The following is a 7564-nucleotide window of genomic DNA, read 5'->3' as shown; positions in this document are numbered from 1 at the left end:
GGAAGAGCGCAGGCCGTGAAGGCTATGCTGAGGCATAGTGTATGAGCGGAGGAGAAGCGTGCTTGGGCTCTGTAGGGGGGCCTGCTGGGCACTTAATGGAGGCATTCCTGGGCACCTTTGAATCAAAATAAAGCCCCTCTTGGCACCTTACTGCCTCATTAGCATATGGATTTTGTCAAGTTATAATAATTTTATTAGATGCAAGAATTACCAAAAACGTGGCAATCTGTAACAGTCCTCTTCAGGAGAGAGATTGCAAAAATACAACATTTAAAAGTGAATCTGTCACCTAGAGAATCGATATTAAAATCAAAAGTATGTCCTTAAAGTACTTCATACCTTCTTTCTTTCTAGGTTTTTCTGTTGACATCAGGCTACTAGAATGTTTCCCCCACAACGCCATGAGCCTAAATTGTTCCTGTACTCCTTTGATAGCATGCATTAATATTTGTCACCATTATGCGGCCACAGAGGTCATAAATAAAAAAAAAAACCCTATGGACAAATATATAAACAACTGCAACTATTCTCCAATATTACAACCCTGGGCAGGCTCAGACTGATGCACAGGGGAATAGGTGAATCCCCTGTTGGGCCTTTCAGCAAGGTGGGCCCCTAGCTCCCACCCCTTGCACAAGTGGCATATGGCACAGTAAAGTGCACCATAATACAAATAGGCAGTGCACAGCATCTCAACCAGTCTATGTTCATATAAAAAGTAAATTATTTAGAAAACTACCCAGTTTATTAATATAGATGCAATCGGTGGCTGAGATGACGTCTAGGTACAGAGCTGGTATACTCTTTCCCAGGGGGTCCCCCTTCTAGATGTAGCTGCCGGGAACCCCATAATTAATCATATTGCAGTGGCTTGCTGCCGCCTGGCGCTGTGTAAGCAGGTAATATTGATATATAGCTGTAGACCAGGCCCACAGAATGAGTTTTACTGGTGGGCCCCAGGCACCCAGTCCAACACTAACCTGGGGCTACATCTTCATGATAAATTTTCTTTATATATACTGTATATATATATATATATATATATATATATATTAAAATTTAAAATGCAAGAATTAAAAGAATACAGAATAGCCTATATGTGCTGGACTCATCTCAGGTAATTTATGAAATTCTTTTATTACCTAATGCTGAAATCAGACCTCCCAAGTGTCCCTCTTTTGGGAGACAGTCCCTCTTTTTAACCGAAGTCCATCTGTTATATGTAGGAGCAGGAGAACAGAAAGGACGGATTCGGCACATAACTGAGCCGAACGGAGACTATGGACCCCATAGACTATAATGGGGTCCATTAGGTTCCACTCAGAGGAAGATTTTTGAAGCAGTGACAAAAGTCCTGTGCCCACAACTTTTGTCTCTGCTTCCAAAAATCTTCCTCTGAGCGGAAACCTAAATTTCCCTGAATCGAGGATTTGTTTAATCACGTAACCACAGAGTGTGAGTGAAGTGAAGCCTCTTACTCACTGCTCTGTGGCCTCCCTGGAGCCTCTGCTGGCGTGTCTGTTGCGACACTCCAGCAGAGGCCCGGGCACCGCAGCACACACTGCGCTTCCTCCCGCTCGGTCATGGTGCGGGAGGAAGTGCAGTGTGTGGCTGCAGTGCCCAGGCTGTGGCGGCTTCCTGCCGGACCCGGTCACGTGTGCTGTGCGGGCACATGTACTGCTGGCCCTGTCCTGCGTGAGAGCCCAGGAAGCGCTGCTGCTGTGCTAGGGTGACATGGGGCACCCGCCCGCCGGACCTGTGTGCATCTCAGGCAGCTGGCCAACAAGTGTGTGCCCGGGAAGAGCTGACAGCACTGGGATATTGCCGAGCTGCTGGAGGGCGGGGAGCACCAGGAAGCATTGGCCAGGATCCGCTCTGCCATAGACACAGGTAGGAAGCTCTCCAAGGCTCCTAAATGCCAACACTATGGTTCTACTGCTGTGACTACAGGGGAGTAGTGGGGTGACCCCTGTGCAGTGACTACTGGAGAGCAGTGAGGTGACCCCTGTGCAGTGACTACTGGGGAGCAGTGGGGTGACCCCTGTGCAGTGACTACTGGGGAGCAGTGAGGTGACCCTGTGCAGTGACTACTGGGGAGCAGTGGGGTGACCCCTGTGCGGTGACTACTGGGGAGCGGCGGGGTATGACCCCTGCGCAGTAACTACAGGGAGGGACATGGCAATGGATGGCATGGAGGCACTAGGGGAGGGGGACATGGCAATGGATGCATGGAGGGGCAGATGGCACTGGGGGAGGAGATGATGGGCACTGGGTGGGGAGAGCTGAAGGCACTTGGGTGGGGGAAAGCTGATGGTACTGGGATGGGGAGAGCTGATGGCACAGGGTGTGGAGAGCTGAAGGCACTGGGGGAGTGAGCTGATGTCACTCGGTGGGGAGAGCTGAAGGCACTGGGGGAGTGGACCTGATGGCACTGGGGAGAATGATGGGTGTTGGGGACTGATGGCAGGGGGGTCTGATGAGTTTTTATAAAGGAAAACAGTCTAATAATTAATTTTTTCTTATTAGATTAGTCGATTAATCGTAACACTAATCGGTAAAATACTCGATTACTAAAACAAACGTTTACTGCAGCCCTAGTTGGGAGATATCGGTTAAAACATCCATAATGTTATACATTTTAGGCACCGTCACTGGAATGAACTAGGGGGAGCACATTTATGACATGTTTGACTTGTGCACCAAAGTTTTATAAAAGGCCTGCTAAGTTATATCACAAAGCCTTTTAATTACTACTCTGTCTGTAATTTCATTCTGCCTTGTTAATGTGTCCAGCCTTGTCTGCCATCCCAAACAACCCTGTGACATGAACTTTTAGCAAGGGACAGAGCCATCCATCTTCTGTGCTCCGGCCCATTGCATCTTGCCCTGTGCAGAGTTAATCTTTCATCTCAGCCTCTTCTGCTTGGATTCCTCAGAGCTGAGGTTGTGATAACCTTAGTGTACAGGAGACATGCGATGATGGACCCCTGTAGCATGGGAATCTGCGAAAATCTGAGCACATAAATGTGGGAGTGGGGTTTCCAGCTGTGTCATTTGAGGAGGGGAAGTAAACTTTACAGCTGGCAGCCTGCAGCGGCAAGCCCTGATGAAGCCCAGATCTCATTAACAAGTGCTCTGTGGGGTCTCAGCAGACTCATGCAGCAAGGAGTAAGCACCAGGGCAGGCTGCCAATGACTTCTCTTAGAGTAAACATCTTATAACATTCTTATAAGTGCTCTTATCACATACTCCCAAGATTTCTCTTCCCTGGACATTCTCAGCTAAAGTCACCACGCTTTAACCTGGAGTGCAAGCACTGAAGAAGCCACCACACAGTGAGACTACAGGGACTCTCTGTCTAACTTTGGAGTTTTAGAGGCCATTTATTAAGAACTGTGAGTATTACACCTTAGGGAATTGTGCTTTTCTGCCTACTGGTACTATTATGTTATTTTGCATACTTCATGGGTTCTCTGCTTTAAGGGACTTTACTTGTTCCTATCATTTGTGATGGCATCCTAGCTTTCTGAATGTTTCCATTAGTTGCATGGAATAACATACTCCGGCATATAATATACATACTATATAAGCTCTAGAATCATATATGTAGTAGTAATTTATTCCTTACTGCTTTTATAGAGCCAACATCTTGCATATTAATGTAGTAGTAGGCGGTTATCTCCACGGTCTTTGTTCTTGGTACTGATAAAGGTAACACTATCCAAATTGTGTCAATTCTGTTATCAGTGTTAGGGCTCATGCACACAAATAGATTTTTTGCCCGCATCCGATCTGCATTTTTTGCTGATCGAATGCGGGCCCCTTCACTTTAATGGGGACGATGCTGTCTGCATCCGTATGTCTGTTCCGTGGCATCCGCGAAAAATATAGAACATGTCTTATTCTTGTATGCATTACGGACAAGGAAAGGACTGTTCTATTATGGGCCGGGCGTTCCTTTGCCCAAAATGCAGACGCCTTTACTCAGCAGATTCATTGTTCAGAGAAACTGAGATGAAAACTAATATTTTATTTAACTGTGCAACTTTCTTAGAGAATACACATGGTCTTATAAGGACACAATCATTTATTCCCCAGTCTCTTGGCTTTCTTCTAGCACAGTAATTTAGTATCTGAGGGTAATATTGTGCTTTCAGAGACTTCTCATTACTGCAACAGTTGTATTGTGCACTATTATTGTGACACTTGGAAGAGAAACACATCAAAATGGGATCATATGGTAGTATATAAATTGGCACATCTAGGGTTTTTTCTGAAGTGCTTGAAAAAAGGGGTGAAAGTGAAAGAAGCTTCATGGGAAGGAGGGCAGGACTTAAGATGCGCCATTTTGCACCTACATTTCAGCACAACTCTGTGTCAAAGTAAGCCAACCAATAGTTCGTATAGAGTCAAGTGTCCCTGCTCCACATTTATTATCCAGCCTGAACCACTGTGACAAATCTGCTGCATGTCTAGACAGTCTAAATTGATGTCATCTATAAGATTAGTAAATCTGCGTCTTAAACTGGATGTACACTGGCCGGCTGAGCGGACGATTGTCGGGAAGGAAGTGCTTCTTCCTGACAGTTGGCTGCTCGTTCAGTGAAGGAAACTGCTGCATTTACATTGCGATCCCTCGTCCCCTCGTCCTCATACAGAATCATGGTTTCTGAGCAGCAGATCACTGTTTAGACAGCACAATCTGCTGCCCAGAAGCCGTGATCGGTGGTGCCTGTATGAAAGACAGGATCACTTGGGTGATCAGCGGCACATTTACTTGACAGGAGCGACTGTTCACATAAACGGTCGTTCCCAATAATCTGCCCGATACTTGGGCAGTGTAAATGCACCTTTAGTCTTTGTCTTTTTTGGTACTGCATCTGCTTGATTATCGCTTGACCACAAATCTTATACGCCTGAAAAGGGGCAAAAATGCTCCTCCAGGATTCCTATGTATGTCCCCATAGAAAACTATGAAACTTTCTTGACTGCAGATATGACATGCCAGATGTCTGCGCATCACTGATACAGTCTGAGAATTGGACTGGTGGAGCAGAGAAACAGCATTTTGGCGGCATGTCTTAGATTTTTAATTATCTTGGACAACCCCTTTAAATTTGTTCTTGCTTGTGCTATATAAAGGTGTTTTTTACACATAGGTGCCTCTACAACAAGTGGATCCAGGGCCAGATTAAAGCAGGCCATATACAGTCGTGGCCAAAAGTTTTGAGAATGACATAAATATTGGAAATTTGAAAAGTTGCTGCTTAAGTTTTTATAATAGCAATTTGCATATACTCCAGAATGTTATGAAGAGTGATCAGATGAATTGCATAGTCCTTCTTTGCCATGAAAATTAACTTAATCCCAAAATAACCTTTCCACTGCATTTCATTGCTGTTAACTCAGGTGAGAATGTTGACGAGCACAAGGCTGGAGATCATTATGTCAGGCTGATTGGGTTAAAATGGCAGACTTGACATGTTAAAAGGAGGGTGATGCTTGAAATCATTGTTCTTCCATTGTTAACTATGGTGACCTGCAAAGAAACGCGTGCAGCCATCATTGCGTTGCATAAAAATGGCTTCACAGGCAAGGATATTGTGGCTACTAAGATTGCACCTCAATTAACAATTTATAGGATCATCAAGAACTTCAAGGAAAGAGGTTGAATTCTTGTTAAGAAGGCTTCAGGGCATCCAAGAAAGTCCAGCAAGCGCCAGGATCGTCTCCTAAAGAGGATTCAGCTGCGGGATCGGAGTGCCACTAGTGCAGAGCTTGCTCAGGAATGGCAGCAGGCAGGTGTGAGAGCATCTGCATGCACAGTGAGGCGAAGACTTTTGGAAGATGGCCTGGTGTCAAGAAGGGCAGCAAAGAAGCCACTTCTCTCCAAAAAAAACATCAGGGACAGATTGATCTTCTGCAGAAAGTATGGTGAATGGACTGCTGAGGACTGGGGCAAAGTCATATTCTCCGATGAAGCCTCTTTCCGATTGTTTGGGGCATCTGGAAAAAGGCTTGTCCGGAGAAGAAAAGGTGAGCGCTACCATCAGTCCTGTGTCATGACAACAGTAAAGCATCCTGAAACCATTCATGTGTGGGGTTGCTTCTCATCCAAGGGAGTGGGCTCACTCACAATTTTGCCCAAAAACACAGCCATGAATAAAGAATGGTACCAAAACACCCTCCAACAGCAACTTCTTCCAACAATCCAACAACAGTTTGGTGAAGAACAATGCATTTTCCAGCACGATGGAGCACCGTGCCATAAGGCAAAAGTGATAACTAAGTGGCTCGGGGACCAAAACGTTGACATTTTGGGTCCATGGCCTGGAAACTCCCCAGATCTTATTTCCATTGAGAACTTGTGGTCAATCCTCAAGAGGCGGGTGGACAAACAAAACCCACTAATTCTGACAAACTCCAAGAAATGATTATGAAAGAATGGGTTGCTATCAGTCAGGAATTGGCCCAGAAGTTGATTGAGAGCATGCCCAGTCAAATTGCAGAGGTCCTGAAAAAGAAGGGTCAACACTGCAAATACTGACTCTTTGCAACGTATGAAGTGCGTGTAATTATATTTCACTACATCACAGAAACAACTGAAACAAAGATCTAAAAGCAGCTTAGCAGAAAACTTTGTGAAAACTAATATTTTTGTCATTCTCAAAACTTTTGGCCACGACTGTACAGTCTCTGAGAGGCATACAGAGGAACAGGTGAATTCCTCGGTGGGCCGCTGAGCAAGATAGACCTCTAGTGCACAAGTGGCACATGGCACAGAACATTGACTGCATTACATATAATTAAACTGCATACAGCATCTTAACCAGCCATGTTAATATAAAAACAAAGTACCCAGTTGATTATTATAGATGTATCCGGTAGCTGAGATGACTTCTAAGTACAGAGGCAGGCCAGAGAGTATCCTCTTTCATCAGGGACCTGCCTTCTCAAAGTCACTTCAAGGGCCCCTATAGGCAATCACCTTTCATCCTGCTGCTGCCTGCCAGTGTATGATCAGATAAAATTTGTATATAGCTTTACAGTGGGCTCCAGAATGAATTTCACTGCTGGGCTCAAGGCACCCCAGTCCGACGTTGGCCATATAAATAAGACAGGGAACGCTATCCTGGCTCCAATACATACATGCCCAATTAGCACTACTGATCAGACATGTTGTTTGAATAGGGATTAAAACTCGACCTGTCTGACTTTTATTTCCTACAGTGATAGACATTGAAGGACAGTCCAGATGCCTCCATATAAATTAGATTGTTGGCAGGTCCTGTTAAAATAGGAGGGATCTGCTAAGAAATGGCAAATGTGTATGGCAAGCTTATGTGTGTGAGGGGCATTAGGCAAAACATTGAAAGAACAGAATTGTTTAAAAAAGAAAATCATTGCAATATCAGGCCCAAGTAATGCTGAAAATTTTGTCTTAAAAATATTTTCATATACTGCTCATATACACTGTATTAGTTCTAGACCATTAGTTATTCATTTCTTACAGGGAACCTGCCATGTTGAACGTGGTGCCTAAGCTGAAGGTAGTATGTTATAG

At 44.8% G+C, this 7564-nt stretch overlaps 1 protein-coding gene across 1 annotated transcript in view; it reads left to right on the top strand.

Moving 5' to 3' along the window:
* The first annotated feature begins 3121 nt into the window (after positions 1 to 3121).
* FREM1 (FRAS1 related extracellular matrix 1) overlaps positions 3122 to 7564 on the top strand; it is a 244676-nt gene continuing 240233 nt past the window's right edge. Inside the window, 1 exon segment of the mRNA XM_040417167.1 lies at positions 3122 to 3395. The gene's annotated coding sequence lies outside the window, so the exon portion shown is untranslated.

This window comes from Bufo bufo, chromosome 2 (assembly GCF_905171765.1).
Source record: "Bufo bufo chromosome 2, aBufBuf1.1, whole genome shotgun sequence".
Lineage (NCBI taxonomy): Eukaryota > Metazoa > Chordata > Amphibia > Anura > Bufonidae > Bufo > Bufo bufo.
This window is presented reverse-complemented; position numbering and strand designations above follow the sequence as displayed.